The sequence below is a fragment of the Ambystoma mexicanum genome, chromosome 5q, assembly GCF_040938575.1.
Source record: "Ambystoma mexicanum isolate Mex_15411 chromosome 5q, UKY_AmexF1_1, whole genome shotgun sequence".
NCBI lineage: Eukaryota > Metazoa > Chordata > Amphibia > Caudata > Ambystomatidae > Ambystoma > Ambystoma mexicanum.
In genome coordinates this window covers 613,406,573-613,430,070 of record NC_090933.1, presented here as the reverse complement: position 1 = coordinate 613,430,070, position 23,498 = coordinate 613,406,573, and the positions used below count along the sequence as shown (strand labels likewise).

Sequence of the window (23,498 nt, the reverse complement as noted above, 5' to 3'; positions counted from 1 at the left end):
CGAGCCCATGCACAGATTCTCCTGAGGATTTATGCGCCTAACATGAAGAATCGTGGCAAGAACCATCGTCTCCAACACACAGGTCCAAACCCTGCATGCCGCAGCTGCCAGCGAGGATACAATTTCCAGGTGAGTAGTCCCAGGCCGCGGCGGTAAAGAGCCCGATGTGTAACACTGCACCCTCCTTCCGGAGCACCAGGCTTCCAAGGAAAACAGAGAAAGAAACGTTGAACCAAACAAGGCAATTGCACGTTGGAAGCAGGTTCCCAGGAATGATCACAAGCAGCATACCCCTTCCAATTGATCAGGAAGTACAAACAACCTTGTTGATATTTGCAGTCACAAATGTCCTAGACCTGATATGCAGGCAAGCCATCGACAAGCACAGGAGGAGGACAAGGAGAAGAGCGGCCAAAAGCGTCAGCTAGGTACGGCTTCAGCAAAGAAATGTGGAACACGGGGTGCACACACCAAGAATCCAGCAACTGCAAACAAAAAGCTGGTGGAGAGATTCGGGCAGGGACTCAAAAAGGACCTAGGAACCGAGGGGCCAACTTGACAAGTAAGTCACAAACCAGCAGGTTCTTGCTCGACAGCCATACCATGTCCCCAATCTGGCAGGTAGGAGCATCCGAACCTCCGAGGTCAGCCATGGCCTTTTGAGAGGCGTCAGTGTCACGAAGAGCAATGGAAACATCCTCTTGTACACAAACCAGCTGAGCTGTTGTACCAGGAATTCAGCTGAAGGTATGATGGACTGCTGTGAGAAACCTGTAGGTGTCTCCCTGACTAGTCCCCAAGGATCTTTCATCCAGGTGGCCAGGACTCGGCCACCGCTATTGGATCCAGTACCTGGGGGTGGACCAGTGAGGGAAAATCACCTGCAAAGGGGGTGCTTGGAGAGTGGAAGTGGGACACCGACGGTTGAGACACGGTATCCCCTTCTTATAACACCTTTACTCCATCCTACACCATAGGAATTTCAAACACTCTACCCCTGCCCCCTTTTTCAGACACGAACACTTTCGCCCACGATGAAAGACGACGGACAAACATCAGAGCCGTTTACCTGACATGTCCCACCACAAGGGTCAGGCAAAGTCAGACAATTGACCAGAATCACACATACCTGACGGCCCTTTCCCTTCCCCACTGGGATAAAAGGTGGAGCATGAGAGCACAAGATGAGAAAGGCACACAGCACAATGAGAGAGCTAACTCAGCCCAGCAGTTCAAGAGAAGGAGAAAGACGGAGCGAATCGAGATGGTGACAAGGAGGAAAGCAACCTTACCCTTTCAGAGCCAGGCCTGTGAAACCTCCATGGAACGAATCGTAAGACCGCAAACAGTAGCCAGCGTATGTTGCAGTGGATGTCAACGTTACACAGGGCCCTCCTCCGCTGATAACCAAGCAGGAAGAGATGCTTGCCACCGTGGTCCCGGCCTTGACTCCAGAGACAAGAAAGGCCAAGCCATGCATCACAGCCGGTGAGTCGAGGGAAGAGCCGATAAGAAACCGAACTGTGTTGAACAAAGGTAGCAAACGGCTAATTGAAGAAAGTGCAAAGAACTGTTAATACGAGAGGGGATAACCAGCTACAGAGGAGGCAAGAACCATGTGGGTGCTCCCTCAGGAAACTCTAGGCGGCTACCCTTATGTTGAAACTACCATTATCAGAAGGTCTTGGGAAAGGCGAGAAAGGCATCAAAGTGGTTATACAGGGGTCTTGTAAAATCCTCTGTACAGTCGAAAGTCTTTGACCGACAGATGATTGTGAAGCTAGGAGAAGTGAATCCGGCATCGTAAGAACTGTTCAAGAAACTGTGTGATTGACAAAGTTGGCAAAAGTGAACCCGATGGAGGGATGCCGATAATGAAGGGGCGAAGCCAAAAGTCCCAACGAATAGTGTGTTGACAAGTGCGAACCCGGCAGAGGGATGTTCACAATGAACTGTTTAAAAAGACATTAAGATTTGTGAAGGTCACAAAAGAGATTGTGTTGAAAGCCGTAGTCAACCCCACGGAGGGAGACTAATATTCAAGAGGGGTCTGAGTCCGGAAGAGGGGGATCCAAGGGTGAAAAGGCATCACCAAATGTGCAAGCAGAAAGGAACTTTTGTTTATTAATTTTGGAAGACATCAGGTCCTCGGAGACCAGAGATTTTTTGTAGAAAAGAGACTTAACCATCGAAGGCTCTGATAGCTGAGAGCGGAACTGTTAGCTCGTGCTGGGAAAGCTTGAGCATGTGCTGTGCTCCGTAGTCCTGCCTTGTCCCATGCTCAAAACATGGGGAAGGGTGACCCGACTACCGCATCCTGACTTGTTCTTTGTGAACACTTCTTTCTTATGAACCTTATCCCACACAACTTGTTTGTATTCAGCGTAAGGATTGGCAATAGATCTTTCTTAGCATAGGCCCTTTTATTTTGACAAGACACCACTAGGATTGCCTTATTATTATTTGATGGTTGTAGCTTGCTACCATCTTAGATTTAGGTTTAGATTAGGTGTTTTTCCAAACCACTTATACAGTTTAATATACACCCTTGAATTGTGATCACTTGTGTCTGTCTTTACTATTGCCACCATGAGTTCCTTACACTACACAGGCAGGGTCATGGGCAGAATCTTGGGATGACGACCACAGGTGCAGTAGAATGGGCTAACTCTGATAGAAGAAGTCACTGCATTGTTATAAGCCACCTCAGCAGTGTCCAGATGTTCCGCCCAATAAGACTGCAAGGCGTTGGCGTAACAGTGGAGGTACTGCTCCAGGTTTTGGTTTGTGCGTTCGGTCTGGCCATTGCTCTGTGGGTGGTATCCAGAACTCAAGGCACATTGAATTCCATCAGTTGACAGTGCTTTCCAAAAACGTGAAAGGAAGCGAGAACCCCAGTCTGAAATGATTTTCTCCGACAGCCCATGCAGTCTCTATATTTCATGAAGAAACACTTGTGCATGCATGCAGCAGTTGGGACTGTGTAACGGTTATGGTAGACTGCTTCACTAAACTGGCTAATTTCATCCCATGATGTGGGTATAGCCTGAGGATTCCGCGAGTTCCACGATGAAATCTTCGTCTATTGTGTGCCAAGGATATGGTGGTTTTTCCATAGGCTGTAAGAGTCCGACTGGATTTCGTCTACTGGACTCGGTTTGAGCACACACTGGGCACTGGTGTACATAGTCTTGGTATGGTGGTGACGTCCTGGCCACCAAAACTGACGCAACAGCAGTGCTACAGTAGCCTTGATACCTCTATGGTCAGCGACTTTGGAATTATGTAAACCGGCCAAGAGACTGTTGCGTTGGGCTGTAGTAGGGATGTAGTAGCCGCTACGAAAACATAGCCCGTCATTCATCCGCACTAAAGGGTCTAGCAAAAGGCCAGTGACTTCGAAGGATTGTGCGGTAGCATCTTTAATCTGCTGCAGGAAGTATTTGTCCGGCAGTATCGGCTCCCTCAAGGTGGGACCAGAGGACGCCTCATCATAGAGACGAGACAGGGCATCGGCCTTCACGTTTCAGGCTCCTGTGATATACGTGATGAAATCAAACTGGGAAATGAAGAAAGCCCAAAGAGCTTGACTGTTGGTGCAATGAAGAAAAAGTACTGCAGGTTGCAGTGATCCATACGTACTTCAACAATCCCCAAAGGAGATGATGCCTCCATTCCTGGAATGCTTCCTTGATTGCAAGAATCTCCTTTTCTATCACTGAATAGTTCCGTTTACACGGAGAGAAGAAATAGGTGATCAGATGTTCTTGATGAGTTTCTGGATTTGTGTGTACAAGAACGGCCCCAACAGCATAGTCAGAGGCATCCACCTCCACTATAAAAGGCCTACAGGCATCTGGATGTTGTAACACTGGAGCTACCGTAAAGGCAGTCTTGAGGGCTGAAAAAGAGGCATCAGCGACCGCATCCCAATGAAACTCTGTCTTGGTGCTCAAAAGGCGGGTTATATCAGCAGTCAGTCGAGAAAAACCAGGTATGAAACGCTGATAGAAATTAGCAAATCCCAGGAACCTCTGAGTAGCTTTAACATCCTTCGGGACAGGCCAGTCGAAGACAGCTCTGATTTTGCGAGGATCCATTTGTAGTCCAGAAGGGCTTATAACGTAGCCCAGGATATCCATTCGTTCCTGGTGGAACACACACTTCTCCACCTTGGCATATAAGTGGTTAACAGCAAGACAGGAAAGAACCTCAGAGACGTGGCTGACATGTTCCTGCAGGGAGCGTGAAAAGAACATAATGTCATCCAGATAGACCCAAACTGTAACTCTGATCAAGTCCGCAAACAAAGAATCCACAGAATCCATGAAACGCTAAAAGACAGCAGGGGCATTGCACATTGAACTCTGGCACACAGAGCGGGCAGGAGCCCCTCCCCTCCCTTCATTGATCCCCAATGCTGCCGCCTGACTGACACCTACCACAACACTGCAGGAGCAGCTGAGCGCTCTGGATGCCAGTACATGATTGTGGCTTTAGGTGAGCACGCTGTTACCTCATGTAACACCGCTCATCTGATCATCTGTACCCTTTAATGCGCTTCATCATCTATATAGAAATAGCAGCCTGATTATAAAATGGCCGCTCCTCCCAAAGCTATCCAAGCGTCATGTTGCTAGGATACAGAATTTGAACTTAATCTACATGTATCCGCCGGCGAGGCGAAAGCCGGCCCTCTCCAGTAAAGGCCAGCGAAGTCAAGGCCCTGTTTTGCGCCTGTTTACTCACTGATGCGCGGCGCAGCTATAGCTTTTGCAGACCAGGATTCCAAAGGTAGGCCTCGTATATTATCTCATTGCAACACTCAATGAGGAGCCCATCAACATTTATCGCATGAATGGCACCCGACCCACCTCACGGATATACTGCCATTTACCCACTAAACTTCCTTTACGTACATCCGAAATCAACCTGCGCTTACCCACGGACATAAAGTGAGGGTGCCGATAACTTATTGACATTAGAAATCCTTTGCTGCCACTGAGCCTTATCGCTGCCCCCACATTTACTAACTGCTGCTCACGCCCCAAATATCAGTGCTTAATATATATGTCGGACCATGGACTATATTTAGAAATCCAAGCACCTGCAGCTGATTGTATCTGACTGCTCTCTGATCTATTGCCAAACTATACTATTGTAGTGACTCCTTTACACCCAGCGATTGTTGCATGTGCTGCTGATCACACTATTGCCTGAATAGTAATCACCACATTTACGGCCTCACTGTATTTACTGTCTCAAATCTTGTTGAATAACCGATGCCTGAATAGACCGTTGCACACTCTGTTATCCAATTGCCTCAGAATAATATCAGATGTATACATTGCTGCTTAGCGTTGCATAATAGTGATTTCTGCCTACACTACTCTCATATTCAATGTTCGTAATGTTGCATTGACCATTTCCTAACCGTTGCCAACTGTATAATTCAATTGCCAACTGCTGACTACTGCCACTCACTATTAACGACCCTCAACAACTGCCTTCCGCTATACTTATAGGATTGCCTTAGAAGGTTCCCTAATCCATGACTCTCCCTCCTTGGGTGGAAATATGTTTCCTAAAACTACCGAATTGACCTTACTATCACTTACATTACTGATAGCCTTCCAGCAGACTATAGCCCTAACAATGATTAACATAATGTGTTCACCTTGTCATCTATCGGCCAGAAACAATAGAGTCCGTGCCAGACTACCTTTCCTTTATGAGCCTCGAAGTAGTAACATCATAAATCCTTGCCTTCACTCCAACAAAAATGCCTCTAAGCTCAAATCCATCTACAATCTAAATAATGAGATCACACCTAGCATCCCGACTTCTGCAACTAATATTCTCTCAAAGACTAAAAATATTCTACCAAAACATGAATCCACCAAATCCCAGGATCCTAAAAACACCACTATTATCACGTTAGCATTAATTAATGCTAGCTCTCTAGTGGCACATGCCACTGAAATAGCAGACCTGATTTCTAAGGATGACCTTGACATCTTAGCCGTCACAGAGCCATGGCTGCATGCTGCAGCTGGCCTAGCCCTCACCTTAGCAGTCCCTGACAACTACCAAATCTTCAGATCAGATCGAACCGATGCCAGAGGAGGCGGATCTGAACCTAGCTCCATCACCGTAATTTAAATCTTGTGAAATCCTCACGGCCAAATTACCCATCTCTAACTGCCACACTCTAACTATCTACCTTATATATAGACCTCTGGGCCCTAGTGGTACTTTTGAGGAGGACATCTCCAGCATTCTTGCTAATAACACCAAAGATTCCTCACAACTATTCATTCTTGGTGACTTTAACCTTGGATTTAATGACCCTTCTAACAAACATGCTCAGGCAGTAGCTAATATCCTCTTAGAACAGGGATTTACCCAAAGAGTATTTCTACAAACCCATGTCAAAGGAAAGACATTAGACTGGGTGGCTGACCTGAACTGCGAAACTTCCATCACCTCTATAACACCTCAATCGTGGAGAGGCCATCTCCTGATTGTCTTCACACTAGCAATAAATAGAAAAATGCCCAAAGACAAAGTTATGGCTCCACCCCTTACTACCAGGAGCAAAAGAAATATTACGGCTGATAGGATACTACCACATATCCTACCATCCCTAAACTTAATCCCAAGTGCCTCCGACCCCAATTTACTAGTCGAGGCCTACAATAAATACTATGTCTAAAGCTTTAGACATTACTGCACCCATCAAAATGCGTAGAAGTAAACAGAGTGCACATCTGAATGCCTGGTTTACACCACAATTTAAAGCCCTTAGACTACAAAAATGAAAACCGGAAACCTTATGGCGACATACCCCTTCTGATCAAAGTAAGGTGAACTTGACCAACTTCACAAACAACTACAAAAAAGAAATAATTTGTGCTAAAAAAAAATCTCTATAATGAAAGAATCACTAATGCCAGTTCCAACACTAAGGAACTATTCGTGATTCTACGAGAAATGGAATCCCCTATTCCTCCTGAAGACAACGTGATCAAGGACAAGCCTTGGGACACAAGCATACAGACTGCTTTAGCAAACAAAATAATATTACTCCAAAATAAGATTGCTGACAAGAAAGCCACCCGCCTAATCACGAGATACAATCTACAAGTGAATCTCCAATCACACTAGATCAATTCAGATTTTGAAAATTATCCATCCTTGAAACTGAAAAAATTATCTCTTTCTTAAAACCGTCTAAGTGTCAGGGCGACAACTGTCCCACCCAAATAATAAAAGACCCAGCTAGAGATCTAGCGCCGTTCATATCTAAACTAACACCTCCTTCGAGTTTAATATTGTCCCAAGTAACCTAAAAGGTCTTACCTTTGCTAAAAAAACAAACTCTAGACCCTTCCATTCCAACTAACTATAGGCCGATTACAACGGTGCCCTTCCTTCTTAAAATACTTGACAAAGTAGCATATCTTCAAATACAGAAATATCCCGAAACTAACCATCTCTTAGGTGTCCGCCAATCCGGCTTCAGGCCACAACACGGCACGGAAACGGCACTAATTGTTTTAAAAACCCAAATTGATGAGCTCAAGGACATAGGGAAAACTGCCATGCTATTCCTCCTCGACTTGTCGGCCGCCTTTGACCTGGTGGACCACGAAGTTCTGTGCAAACATTTGGCCTCGGCTGCCCACTTCTCGAAGGATGCAATAGCATGGGTCCAATCCTTTTTAAACAGGACTATGAGAGTCTTCTCCCCATCAGCAGACCCTATCCAGACTACCTGTGCCGTTCCACAGCAGTGGGAAATCTGATAGAAATCTAATTTTGCTCACATTGCTGGAAACAAGAGCCTGGGTAAAAAATGAATTGAAGGACCAATCAGTCTGTTTGAGAAGTATTTTGGAAAGGTAGACAAAAATATAACAAGGAAATAAAAACGGCAAAAAAAGATATTCTAGTCTGTGAGGGCTTGAAGGAGATGGAGAAAAAAGGATCCAAGATTGGATTGGATGGTGAAATTGAAGGGGAAAAGTTGGGGAAAGGGGAAGAGAATGAGAAAGGGGGGAGGGGATAACTGACGGGGAAAAAAATGGGAAAGTGGAAGTGATCGAGATTCCGAATGACATTAGAAGAAAACGAGAAAGAAGGGAAAGAGGAAGAAGCGTTATGCACAGTAGTCTCCTAAAGTGAAAGGAAAAGGGAAAACAAAAAATTGAGAGTGCTAAAGGCAGCTGAATTGAAAACTACTAAGGCTTCCTCGCTTAAGTTTCTCCGGAATGTTGGAAGGGGGTTAAATGCAGAGCAGACTATAAGGGAGGAAGGTGAGGGTGAGATGGGGGAGAATAATGAGGATGGGGCACTTAAATAAAAGAGCAAATGAAGTGGACTGGAAGGGAAAAACAGATAGATTATACCAACTCAGAGAGAAGATTGATGATGTATTGAAACAGAAAAGAACAGAGACGCAGGGGGAGGAGGGAGTAAACAAGGAGGACAAAGGGTTCAACTGTTTGATATATTTAATCATCCTGGACACTTATTTGGAAAGCTTCCAAGGCCATATTATATTTCTCAAAGATTGAGTGAGGAGAGTGTCTGGGAGGTAGACAACGGGCATTGTAAAACAACAGGCATTGTAACTTCAGAGAACACGATTCCTGTGTTGGGAGACAAATTCCAGCACAGTTGGTAAATGGAGGGAGGAAGGAAGTAGTTAGTGAAGAGGAGGGGAACAAGGGAGCCCCACAGTTTTCTGAAGAGGATGTGAGGAATATAGTTAGGGATATACTCAAGGAAAAAACCTGAGAATTTGCCTGGGGATATAAGGAAGAATAGGAAATGAAGAGGAGGGGAAATGGCAGCTAGTAGAGAGACAAATTGACTCAAATGATGGAGGAAGGGATGGGATTGAGGGTATAGATAAACATGAAAAAGAACAAAAGGGGAATGTGAACAGATTAGGAGGGGCAAGGGGGAGGGATTCCTTTCCTGAAATGAAACTAAAAACACCTAAGCAGCCAGATGCAACTCGCCTGATTTTGCATTATCTATGCGATGAAGGAGGCCCAAATTCATTAAATAGGATGAGAATATTGGAGCCGTTTGACAAAATCCCAGCTCTTAGGTTGATTTCTTCGGCGGACATTCAATTAGTAGATTTCATTCATCCTTGGAGGTATGATTATGTAAGATTAATAATATACTCTCCATTGGTGAGAAACATTATAATGAAGGCAGCAGAAAGTCTCCATAAATACGGATATGATGTTTCAACTTGCAATAAGGCAGTTCTTACAACAGAGGGAAAGGAGAAAAAGGAAAGGGAGTAGAAAGAGAAGCAGATAGTTAATCAAGAAGAGAGTACAGAAAACAATAATGGTGCGGAAGATCCAAAGCTAAGATGGCTAGCCCAGGCATTAAAAGATTCAATTGCTCAATTAAGATCTTTGAGTTAACCCCTTTAGATCAACTGGTGTACTGAAGATTCTAAGCTGTAATTCTAGGGGGAACAAACATTTACTTGCCAAAAAAAAATTATGTGAAGAAATAAAATTAAATGATGTATTATTGTTGCAAGAAACATGGTCAACCTCTAATTTGACATGGGATGGGTACGACTGTCAGTATATGTGCGGCTCATGGGGCAATGGGAAGACCTAAGGGAGGCATTACCACAGCCGTAAAGATGGGGAAGGGATTAATAAGATGTGAGGAATGTAGAATAAATAAGAACATTCTGGGCATGGGATTGCAAGTGAAGGGTGGGAGGGTTTTGAGTCCATCTTATTGCTAAATGTATATAGGACATCAGAGGTGAACCTGGATAAGGTGTTAGGAAAATTAAATCAGAAACTGGAGGACTGGTTCACGTTACTTGAGGGGGGTGATGTAATTCTCGCAGGGGACCGTAACACTAGTTGCAACTTAGATAAGGCAGATACAATGGAGTGTTTTATGACATAGTACGCCCAAGTAATTAAGGGGAAGAGAAAGAAAATGGAAGGAGGGATGTGGTTGAACTGGGCCAATAATTGGGGGCTGAAGCGTCTCCAGAATGATAAAGCTACTTGGGCCGCAAGAGGATCTTCCTCAGAGATAGATTTTATATTTACGACTGGTAATGTGCTCTCAAAAATAAGGAGGTACAATATTAAAGAATCAGTAGTAAGTGACCATGCCATGTTATTAAATTATGGAATTAGAATGGCACAGGGTCCTAGAAAACATGGCGAGTAATCGCAAAATGAATGAGGAAGAAGGGGATAGGAATGTAAATAATGTAGTTCTGAATAACAAAGGAAATCATGTCAGATTGTCTAGTAAGAAAGGGAGTAGTTTTAACACAGTAATGCTAAAGGAATTTGAATCTAGTACATTTGAAGATAAGGTGGCTAGATATTCAGTTAGGGGATGCCCTGAATACTTAGAATCAAAGTTTGAGGAAATGAATCTGCAGGACAACAATAAACAAAGACCAAAGAAAAGGAATAAGCACATATTTAATACAGAAATAAGAGAAAGGAAAAATGTATTGCACAGGGAAATAAGGAACATTTGGAGATCAAATGATAACTGACTGGATAAAGTAGAAATGATGAGGCTCCTAAAACAAGTTCAAAAAGTGGTTAAAGTATGAGCACGCAGGAGTGCTACAGGTGGATAGGGAAAGAATGTTAGAAAGCATCCAAGGGAAAAACTCTAGGGCCTTTTATCCTATATCCGAGGACATCTGGACACAATATATTAGAGAGAATTTTAAGAGACAAGAACCAAGGTCTTACAATGAGGAGCTAGTACAAGAATGGGATCTAGAAGTGTCCGTGGACCAAATTGAGGCAAAAATTAAACAGGCCAATCCATCAAGGGCAGCAGGCCCTAATAAATTAACAAATGAATTGCTAAAACATAAGTCGGTACTGTGGGCTAAAATACTATGTGTTGAATTTAAAGACATTATAGATACGCATAAGATCCCAGACTCATGGAAGAGATCGTACATGGTACCAATTTTTAAGAAAGGGTCAAGATTGTTACCCTCTAATCATAGAACAATTTGCATAATGGATGCAGACTTGTTTGCCTCACTGGTGTTGGACAGGATAAATGAGTGGAGTGAAAAAAACAATATTATGGACTACAGGCAAATAGGATTCTGAAAAGGTATTGGTACGGATTGTGGGGGACTTCTGGTGAGCTGTCTACCGAAGCATGCCTGGATATCTAGTAATTCCCCAATATATGTAGCGTCAATAGATTTGAGTAAAGCTTTTGATTCAGTGAATAGAAATATTTTATGGAAGAAACTGGATCATTATGGAATCCCCAACGGTTTATTGAGTATGACTATCTATTTACATAATGAATCCAAAATTCAAATAAGATTGCATTCTGAAGGGTTAAGTAGAGAATCTAAAACAGACCGGAGAATAAGACAAGGGTCTATGTTGGGGCCCACCCTTTACAATCTGTACATCGCTGACGTAGGGCAGGTTCTTGATATTAACACCCTTGTTTCACCCGAAATTGGCAGTCTTAAAGTAAATTGGGCAGCATATGCCGACAATTTCCTTCTTATAGATGCAACCCAGGTAGGTCCACAGAGATTAATAGAAGCTTTTGGTAACTATATGTCAGCAATGGAATTAAAAATCAATCCGTCCAAAACGGTTATAATGAAGATAGCGGAAGGGAAGGAGAAGGTACAGCACAAGTTTAATTGGAAATGGGAAAACTCTACTCTAGTGAAAGAGACTTTTCCATTTTTGGGTTACCCAATTGTCGCAAAGTACAGAAAAATGTTCTATGTAAATTAGTGGTATGCCAAATCAAATGAAGCGTGTAGATTGTAAATTTGGGAATTTCTCACTTACACCTTGTAGAGAGTTTTATAAAAGTAAAGTTCTTCCCACCATATTCTACAGGCTAGAATTTTGGCCCAAAGACCTGGAGGTGGAGTACAGATTAGCGGAAAGTAGGATATGCAGATCCATTCTATATTTCCTCCCAAAATGTGTGCTATTAGAGGTAATAAGGTTTGATGTTGGGTTACAATCCATCTCTAGTTTGATACAATGGAGGAAATTATTCCTTCTGTGTAAATATGAGACCTCACGAGATGGAACACTATTAACAACATGGAGTGAACGACACAGCAGGAAATACTTAAGGGAGGAATGTGCTAGTGTACTGGATGAAATAGGTGTTTCAATGGAAGTGCTGAAAACCAACCCGAATAAGGTGAAAAAAATAATCAGGGGTAGGGACTGGGACATTTTTTTTTAAAAAAAAAATCGAATACTAATTTCTAAGTCAAGAATTTATGAACACATTATCTTCTAAAAAATTTCCAGGGGAAATGGAATCCTATTTAAGTACATTTCCATTTAAGAAAGTTAAAATGTGCTGCCTTCGAATGAGATAAAATGTATAAGGCTTCAAAAGGAGCCTGAAAAGGGTACCTGTAGATTCTGTAAAAAATCCCTGAGAGATAGAATCGTTATTTCATCTAATGATTGAATGTCCAGAACTTCTATCCTGTAGGAAACAGTACTTTGGAATAATTTGTAAACATTGAAGGTCTATTGAGAGATCTCTTATGGCTGAGGATGCTACATGGGGAATCAATGTCATTGAGGCTAAGAGTTTTAGCATTTATAAAATAATGTATGTAAAATAGAATAAAAGGTTAATGAGTATGTAATGTCTTTATAGGGACAATGTTTGGTATTTTAGTAAAGGTATTTTAGTTATAACGTAACAAGTAGGACTGTAAAACACATGTTGATATGGTTGTTTTTTTATGATGTAAAAAAATGTTTGTAAAAGTTTTTGTAAACTATAAACAAATAAAGATAAAAAATATTTATCTCATTCCTGCAGTATCTCTTTTGTATTCCTGCTTACCATAACATGTCTCCTCCTTAACTTCTCTGCTTCAATGTCTCAGCCTCTTAGTGCCTCCAGATTACTACTTCTTGCAGCCCTGTGGCTGCTTTCTGCACTCCCACTCTACTGGCACCTCTGATGCTCATGCCAAGCAACTGCCCTAGCTCCATCTCCCTCCCACTGGGCTATAGTTGCTTCCTTCGGTCTTCCTCCACTGCTGGCTTTCGCTGTTACATGTACCGTCTAATTATGAGATTTTTCTCGTTCATGAATTTTTTGTATTTGATAAAAGATCCTCGTGGAGAAAAGACAACATCCAAAGCCCCTCTTGCTGTGGCCATCTCTGCATCTTGCCTGCTCCCCTCTGTGGAGCTCGAGTCTCCTCTGGCTGGCTCACGCACTGCTTCTATGCCACGGAGGGCTCTCCTGCCTCTCTGCCTCCCCCACTAGCCTTCTTACATGGCGGGTCACAGCACGAGTACAGCGCCCATCCACTGTCGCTGCATTCGCACAGCACACCTCACTAGGCTCCGACGACGACCGGCCCTCCGACACCTTCTTTCTTTACGGCTGCCGGCTCGCTTGCGCTGCTCACCCCGCTCTCTCCTGGGCAGCTACTGATCACGGTGGCCTCCATCTGCCATTTTTTTCTTCCCTTCCTGCACATTGGGCAGCATGCAATGCTATCTTGAGGAATTTATTGTGAATAATGCCGCTAGTAGAGCCCTTAGATCTACTAACCTCAAGTTACTAGTGATCCCAAGATGTAGATCTAAGAAGACTGAAAGGGGGCCTTTTTCAGTGGCCGCCCCAATGGCCTGGAATGATATCCTGCTTGATCTTAGGCTTCAGACCAATCTTGAGCCATTTAAGAAAAAATGTAAAACCTAGCTGTTTGCCTAAATTTCCTCCTGGTTTATCTCGCTGATTCTCCCCCGGCACTCTGTGCCTTAGCTTCGATGTCCCTTCGGTTTTCTTGTTGTTAGCGCCCTCATGCCTAGGGGTCCATTGTTGCGCTATATAAATTAATTGAAGTAAAGTAAAAGATGGGCAGCCCTCCTGACAATCTTGCTCCTCCTCTGTATTATTAACCAAGTGCTGATAATAGCTCTTTCTCTCCTTCACACGTCTTTCGCTTTGACAATGTAGATTTAAACCATCTCTTAATATAACATCTTCTACAAATGGACAATATTCTTCACAAACACTTAAATGCTCAATGTTCTTCTTTCGGCTTGGGTAACACTGGTTGTTTATCAATTGCTTTAGTATTACTCTTTTGGCTTTGGCAATAATGGTTTGTATTTTCTTCTTGAGCTATTGCCCCTTCATAGGATTGGCTTACATTGTAACCCAATATATAACCATCACAGCCTTCAGATTGGATCTTTAAGTTCTTGTTATGCCAATCGCTTTGGTTTAAATCAGCTTGTATGCGTCAAAATCACTAATTTGGTTTAAATCAGTTCGGTATTCAAAATAAGACCTGGACGCAGCCAGCGGGCGGTCACGGAGCGTGCCGGGCCACAATGCAATAGTGAACTCACCGAGTCAGGTGTGCGCGTCTGTCTGCCTCATTGACCCTGGCTCTTCTTTACTTTACTTTACTTCATTTGTACCGCGCAAGCTTGAACCTGTGGGCATTAGGGCGCAAACTAAGACAGAAGAGAAAAACAAGAAACACAAATAAAGGGATCATACCGTAGGATAAAAGAAGCAAGCATCATAATAGGCCATAAAATGGGCGTAAGAGCGAGGTCTATGCGAAAACCCAGGTCTTCAGTTTCTTCTTAGAGCTGGTAAGCGAAGTATGACCCCCGTAGATCTAATGGTAGAGCATTCCAGGCTGCTGGTGCTGCAGTAGAAAAGGCTCCTTTTTCCATCTTTTTAGATTTGCTCCTAGGAATATTCATAAGGTTCAGGAAACTAGATCGAAGGGGACGGCTATTCAATTTGTTCAAAATGAAATCTTGAAGTTAGTTCGGCATTAAGCCAAGCCTGCATTTCATGTTACTGTTAACAGCCGAAAATGAATTTGGGATGCTACGGGTAACCAATGGAGAGACCACCTTGCTTGAGAGACCTGATCGCGGCGGGTTAGTCCCACTACTATTCGGAAAACCCCATTCTGCACTACTTGAAGTCTATTACTGATGTTTTTACCACATCCAATCAGAAGGCTCACACAGTAATCCATCTTAGATACGATGATAGCTCGTGCCAATGTCTCAGCATTGGCTTGAGTAATAAAAGGGCGCAGATGGGCAAGCAATTTGATAAAGTAGGTAGCAGATGAGACCAAACTTTTAACGTATGCTTGCATGTCTAGCTGTTGGTCAAATATTACTCGCAAGGTTTTCACCTTCTTCTGTGGTTAAATGATAACATCTCTCAGATGAAATTCAGATTAACATGATGCCAGCTTTTTAATCATAGATTGTGTGCCAATCAACATTAATTCGGTTTTGTCCCTGTTAAGGGCTAAATTGTTTTCTATCATCCATTCTTCCGCTACAGAATAGACTCTATTGAGTTCCTCCTCCTCATGGGCGTAGGAGCCTGCCAAAGGGATGACACACTGGGTATCGTCGGCATAGTTGGTAAACAGCACGCCCTCTTGTGCTAAGGTATTAAAGAACGGGGTGGTAAAAATATTATAAATTCAAGGGGACAAACAAGCCACCTGGGGCACTCCAAAAGATACAGTAACATGGTCTGCAGTTGCCTCATCACTAAAGACGCGGCTAATTCGATTATCAAGGAACGAGATGGTCCATTGGGTTGCTTCAGGTGAGAAATTAGCTACTTCCCCTAGCCTGTCAGCCAAGATCGCATGATCGACAAGATCGAAAGCAGCTGACAGGTCTAGGAGCACGAGCATAGATGCTGCACCCTTGTCCATTCTTTCCAGGAGTCTTGCTTTTAGTTCTAGTAATGCAGTATCTGTGCCAAAACACTTTCGAAATCCAGATTGACGAGGATTTAGGATAGGATGAGAGTCAAGATGTTGAGGAATTTGATTATAAACTGCACGATCTATGATTTTAAGTTATAAAGGGATATTTGTTATAGGCCTATAATTCAAGGGATTATCAATGGTCATGCCTGGTTTTTTCAGAATTGGCGAAACCCAAGCTGGTTTGATATTGGAAGGTACTTGACCTTCTGAGAATGATGCATTAATAATGTTACATATAGCCTCCAAGAGGGGCCTGGGGCAGGTTTTTATAATTACGGCAGCGCATGGGACTTCCCTAAAGCATGTAGATTTAAGTTGTTCAATAATGAGGGTCAGGTCCTGTACTGATACACAGTTAAAATGAAATTGAGGTTATCGAAGGCCATCTGAAGGGAGAAGGCTTGTCTATGAATGTCTGAGATGTGGCCTTTTTTTTTGTTTGGGCTATATTTTCCCTGATAGTAGAAAGTTTATTTTGCATGGAGTCTTGTATTTCTTGGCACCAGTTTTTAGGGAATGGACTATGGGTTTAATGCCGGTTTCGTTTTCTTTTAAAATTTTAAAGAGTTCTTTAATATTAGACTTGCCATTTGTTATTCTCGTATTATGAAATGATTTTTTAGCCATGACAATTGCTAGTTTATAGGCTTTGGTCTGTGCTTTATATGTGGCTAAATGCTCTGCAAGAGGTTTTTTTTCCAGATAAAATATGACTTTGTCATCAGGGATTTACTTTTTTGTAAATCGGGTGTGAACCAGGCTTTGCTGGTTCTTTCAACTATGGTTTTTCGTTGTTTTAAAGGAACCAATGTGCTAGTAATGTAACTTAAGTTAGCAGTGATGGCCTGTGACACGGATGCAGCAGAGTCTGTCTTAGAAAACTGTAGCCCTGGGGCTAACAATGGCAAAATCTTCTCCTTAGTCATAAGTTTGTTATTTCTAACCTGAGAACCTAACACGCCTGAGTTTGTTCTTCGAGGGAAACTCTGCTTTGATGTTAAAGTGGATAAATGAATAATCAGACCAAGGGCATGTTAGTATCTCACTAACACTACTCTCAATGTTGTTAGTTGAAATCCATTCGAGGATATGACCTAATGAGTGTGTGGGGGTTTGAACTCTGAGTAAAACCTAATTCAGATAGGTCTTTTCTGCGTTTGTTTACTTACATGGCCCAGTAGCTTCTACTTAACAGCTTCCTGCGTCTGTCATCAACAAAGCTCCCTTGACTTCCCCAGCGGTACGTTGGTCTCCTGACACCACAGAACGCTTCACAGTGGGGAAGGTTATGAAATGGAGCGCTTTCCACTGTGCAAACCTGTGCAGGTGAAATCACGAGCCCATATGACCCTCTCAGGACCATCATCAACTTCTCTCGCCTCAGTGGTCCCGGCGTGGCTTCTGGCTCTTCTGCTATTTCTTTCTCTGCTGCTTTGTGGAGGGTTTACAACTCTTCCACCCACTACTAACCTCCTGCTGCTGCTTCGGCTGCTTCACCTCCTTCCACCTTAACCTAATGGTCTGCATCTGAGTTGGCCTTTTATGCCTCTCAGCCAGCCTCAGTTGTGGGTCATTAACCTTAATGGACTGCACTTTGCAACCTTGTGCCTCTGCAGCCCTCTTGTTCGTTCCAGTACTCTGGGAATCCTGGTACTCGAAGTCCATAACTTTAAAATCAGCTGCTATATCTCGAACAATGTGAAACCAATGATTTTCAGACTAAGAATGGCACAGATGCTCCTATGTATGCCAATCTGAAAAAAGCAAGAGCTGATATTGTTGCATTTCCTTACCAATGATCTATTTAAGTTAGAATCATAGAGGTCACGACCATGGCTCGTTTATGTAAAAAATACTTTCTCAGAAATAGGCCATTTATCAGTGTTTCTGAATAAATCATCAGTCTCTGAAATAAATAGGAAAATAATTGTTTAAATGTTATTTAATCACTATGCTAACATAACGGAAGAATCCAACATGTTAATACCATGAGGGCCGGTTGGCAGTAGTGGGGATAGATTGGGAGGCAGATGGAATAGGACAGGCCCAAATAAGATGTCATAGAATATACTGGCTTGAGCCCCAGGACCGATCCTAATACAGTGCTCATCTCCAACGTTAGTATGATTGATGGCTCTAAAATGACCCGGATGGCAGAAGGAGTAGTAAAGGGTGGGTTATGTGAATTGACAAATTGTAACCAGTAAATAAGTGATAAGCAGGCAGAGAGTGATACGCAAGGGGAAGTGTTAACAACTCACTGTTGGAGGATATTGAATGACAGTTTGGTTAGATCCTGGGAACTTGGTACGCCGGTTGAGGAAAGTATGGTGAATCCTCAGATTGACCTGCAAGTGTTTTCATGGAATATAGCGGGTGTGCTGAAGCATGGAGGACGAGGGGTGGACCCATTATATGCAAAATCACACCATTATTGGCTTACAGGAGCATGAACACTGGCTGCTCGAACCTGCAGGGTTGTTACGTTTTCTATAACCGCAATTCCAGGGGGTGGGGCAGGCCGAGCAGGGGTTTGCTCATCTGGGTCAGTACTGATGTTTTCTCCTCAGCCTATGCGCCAAAAGTTGTTTCTAAAGGTTTTTTGGAGCTGCACCTAAGCTGTATGGATGGCTCCAAGTTATTGCTAGTTAACATGTATAACCGTCAGGAGTCCCATGGTGGGTCTAGCTTGTTTTCCCTTCTAGAAGAAAGCACCAGCCCTTGGACAGAGGATAACCAGGAATGTCAAAATAATAATAAGGGTGACTTCATCTTACAATTTGAACCATTAGAAATCATGATAGGACTTGCTGAAGCTAAAGATAAGCTTTGGGGTATTGAGGAGTTGGCTGCCGAGCCCCCAAAGGGGAAATATAAAAATAGTGAGTTTGCTGCTAGCTCAATAATGCCCTTAGGCCTGAGAGCAGGGAACAATAGATTCAGGGGTGACAGACCAGCGCGAAAAACCTTTAGCGCTAATGGTAAAGCTAGCTTGATTGATTACATCTTAGTGAGTGTTGAAGTATGGAAGTGGGTCTCTGACTTTGCAGTAATGGAACGACCAGAAAGTGATCCCTATCCAATTGTTTTCTCTCTACTGGGAATTTTGATAGGGGTGACCACTAAGCCTATTGCCAGGGATTCGGTCCCTATTGTTATCACGGGTGGAGCGAGGCACACAATCAAGTGGAAGGCTTTTGATTTGGGGCCAAAATTGCCAGAAATGTACTTTCAAATTATTCCAAAACTAGAAGCCTTCTTTCTGGTTGGCCAATCAAATGGTGCTGAGATATTGTCCCACTATGAAGAGCTGACCATGGTTTGGGAGATTGCTTTAGTAAACCCAGCTCCCTGGTTAAAAAGCAGGCAACTCGCAAAACCACGTGTTATGACAGGGAATGCTGTCAGGTGAAAAATGCCCCAATTACATAAGCAAAGGCTATATGAGTAGAGGGGTCTGTTGCTCTCCATTAGACCAGAACATGTTACAAAGCCTTAATTAAGGCTAAGAAAATTGAATATTTTTGGCAAGTCTTTGGGAGTTATTGCTTATAGCATCAAGGATGCATGCTTCTAGGCGCTTTTGGGAAACCCTGGGGGATGGGACCCATTATGATGCCAATCTTATCCAGGATGGTATCCCAGAAGAGTTATGGATATCACACTTTCAATCCCTATATTATGAAACACGGTCATATTCCTAAGGGAATGCAATGGGACACACAGCTGGTGAATGCTGGTAATGATGGTAAGCACTTGACTCGTCACTGTATGCTCGCTGGGTGTGCCCAACTCTGCACTCGCCCTTGCAATACTGTTATACCATGTGTCCTTTCACTACGTTACTCTTACTTTATACACAACTGCTTATTGTTACTGTTCTGCTCATTGACTTGCAGTATCTATGTGCTCATGTATCTTCTGCATGCCTACCGAATTCAGCACCTGGCATTATCACCCTCTTAGGCAGACCCTGCTCCATAACCTATCTGCATAACACATGCCTCTGCGCCCACAGCTTATCTTGTACCCTCAGCACCTGAGATAGCAGATCACTCTTGCCCACTCTGATGACTAGCCTACCTTTTCTGTCTGGCACTAGCCTACTACGTTGAGTCACACTTCCCTATGCCTAATAACTAGCCTTTCTATACTGAATTGCCTGCTGCGTTGCATTGTACTAGCCTATGCCTGTCTAGCCGTTTATGTTGAGTCATACTAGCCTAGTCTTAATAACTAGCCTACAACACTGAATTGCCTACTGTGTTGCATTGTACCAGCCTATGCTTGACTATCCTATTGTGGTGATTTGCACTAGCTTATCCCGGATAACTAGCCTACGACAATGTATTACCTAACTGATCCGAATTGTATTAGCCTAAACCGACTAGCCTACTGCGTTGAATTATACCAGCCTATGCTTGACTAGTCTACCATGCTGACTTGCAACAGCCTATGCCTGACTAGCCCACCTTGTTGATTTGCACTAGCTCATGCCTGACAACTAGCCTACTACACTGAATTGCCTAAATGTGTTGAATTGTATCAGCCTACCCCTGACTTGCCTTCTGCGTTGAATTATAACAGCCTATGCCTGACTAGCCTACTATGCTGATTTACACTTGCCTATTGTGTTGACTTGCAATAGCCATTGCCAGACTAGCCGACTGCTTTGCTGCAATTAGCCCACTGCTCTCAGCTACAATATCCTATACCCGTTAACCAGCCCATGATATTAATTGCCTTCATCTCTGTTCAAGTATCAGCATACGACAAACGACTGCCTCATCCCCGGCTGATTAACAATCCACTGCAATTAAGTAACCAGAATAACCGAGTAATTGAGAACTATGCTCCCTAGGAATATCCTGATGACCCTTTTACTGTTTATTGTACCTTTAATCATCCAGCTGATCAGAGCCCTAACAATGGCCCAGACTAGGCCCTCACCCTGTCCTCTATCTGCCAGAAACAATAGACTTCGAGCTAGACTACCTTGCCTCTATGAGCCTAGGATTAGTAACAATATGAACCCCCGCCTCAGCTATAACAAAAATATACTGGGGCACGAATCTGCACCCGGACCCAGACTAGACAATGAGACCTCGCTTAGAACCTTGAACCTTGCAGCCCACCCTCACCATAAGACTAAATCTACAAATAATCTACCTAAACCTGCTCCCACTAGCTCACAAGAACCTAACAACATGACCACGATCTCCGGAGCACTAATCAATGCTAGATCGCTAGTGGCACATGCCACCGAAATAGCAGACCCGATATCCACAGATGACCTTGACATTCTAGCTGTCACAGAGTCTTGGCTGCACGACGCAGCTGGCCCCGCCCTCATGTTAGCAATACCTGACAACTACCAAATACTCAGAGCGGATAGATCCAACGCTAGAGGAGGCGGCCTAGCCCCCATAGCAAAAACTAACCTCGCCATAAGACTCTTGCCACCACCTCCAATTAAATCTTGTGAAATGCTCATTGCCAAACTTCCCATCTCCAACTTCCGCACCCTATATACCTGCTATACAGACCTCCAGGCCCTATCGGTACCTTTGAGGAGGATATATCAAGACTTCTTGCCAATAATACCAAAGATTCCTCACAATTATTATTACTGGGTGATTTTAACCTTGGATTCAACGATCCAGGGGGCAAAAATGCTCAAAAACTAGCTACCATCCTCTCAGAACATGGATTAACCCAAAAAGTTTCTGCACCGACCGATGTCAAAGGAAGGACCTTAGACTGGGTGGCTGACCTGAACTGTGAAACTTCTATTACCATGGTAACCCCACAAATGTGGACCGACCAACACCTGATTGACTTTTCTCTAGTAATAAACACATAGCCAGAGAAAAAGTCATGGCACCACCCCTTCCGACTAGGAGCAAAAATAAATATCACGTAGGATAAGCTACTGCCACATATCCTTCCATCACTAAACTCACTCCCAAGTGATTCCGACCCCAACCTCCTGGTCGCGGTATTTAACAATACTATGTCTAAGGCCTTAGACACCATTGCACCAGTCAAACTGCGTAAAGTAAACCGCATGCACATCTCAATGCCTGGTTTACACCACAACTCAAAAACCTCAGACTACAAAAAATAAAACTAGAATATTTATGGCGTCACACACCCTCAGATGAAAATAAGCTGCAACTGACAGACTTTGCAAATAACTATAAAAAGGAAATAATACGCACTAAAAAAGACCTTCATAATGAAAGAATCTCCAAGGCCAGCTTTAATGCTAAGGAACTATTCACGATCCTTCGAGAACTGGAATCCCCTATTCCTCCTACAGACAGTGTACCCAAGGACAAACTATGGTGCACTAGCATTCAAAATGCCTTAGCTAATAAAACAACATTACTCCAAAATAAGATTGCTACTAAAAACGCCTCCTTGCATACTCAGGAGCCGCAATACACCAGTCCCATTGAATCCGCCAGCACCCTACAACCATTTAGATTCACCAAAGTATCCATACAGGAAACTGAAAAAATGATCTCGTCCTTGAAACCATCCAAATGCCAGGGTGACAACTGTCCTGCCCAAATAATAAAAGGCGCAGCGAGAGACTTAGCGCCGTTAATCCCGAAATTAACTAACACCTCCTTCATGACTAAAACTGTCCCGAGTAACCTAAAAGAGTCCTGGGTCTTACCACTGCTAAAAAAAACAAACGCTGGACCCTTCTATCACAACAGATTACAGGCCTATTACCATGGTGCTCTTCATTCTCAAAATAATTGATAAAGTAGCGTACCTGCAAATACAGAACTACCTTGAGGCCAACCACCTCCTAGGTACCCGCCAATCCGGCTTTAGGCCACAACATGGCACGGAAACGGCATTAATTTATTTGAAAACTCAAATTGATGAGCTCAAGGACAAAGAGAAAACTGCCATCCTACTCCTCCTTGACCTGTCGGCTGCCTTCGACCTGGTGGGCCATGAAGTTTTGCGCAAATATCTGGCCTCGGCTGCCCACTTTGAGGGACGCAATGGCTTGGATCCAATCCTTTTAAGACAACAGAACGATGAGTCTTCTCCCCATCAGCATCGGCAGACCCCACCCAGACTACATGTGACATTCCACAAGGTTCTTGTGTATCGCCAACCATGTACAATATATTTACCAAACCTCTATTTGACAAATTGGACAGACTGGGTGTCACCTACACAAACTACGCAGATGACTCCCAGATCCTCATTCCCCTTTCAGGCAATTTCGACAAGGATACAGCTCTGGTAAATAAAATCTACCTCCTCATTCAGGCATGGATGGCATTCCATGGCCTCTGCCTGAATGACGACAAAACAGAGCTCCTGATCCTTGGATCAGATGCAAACCTAAACAAACTGAATTCAAGCTACTCCGCCTTCAACATAGACGGAAATACAATTAATGTAGTTAAAGAAGTAAATATTTTAGGCTTATACCTCGATTCTACCCTAACCCTAAGTAAACAGGTATATTCCATGGCGTCATCATCCGCCTACACCTGCAAGCTAATCAGGGCCTGCAGGCCATTCTTATCCAAAGTGAGCTGCAATATCCTCGCCAACGCACTAATACTATCAAAACTGTATTATTGTAACGCCCTGTACCTAGGTGCCAACAAATATATCCTAG

The 23,498-nt window shown here is 43.4% G+C and overlaps 1 protein-coding gene across 7 annotated transcripts in view; it reads right to left on the bottom strand.

Annotated features, from left to right (window-relative positions):
- The window catches only part of UBXN2B (UBX domain protein 2B), a 696,122-nt gene that overhangs the window by 292,227 nt on the left and 380,397 nt on the right, over positions 1 to 23,498 (bottom strand). The gene's annotated exons all lie outside the window — the stretch shown is intronic.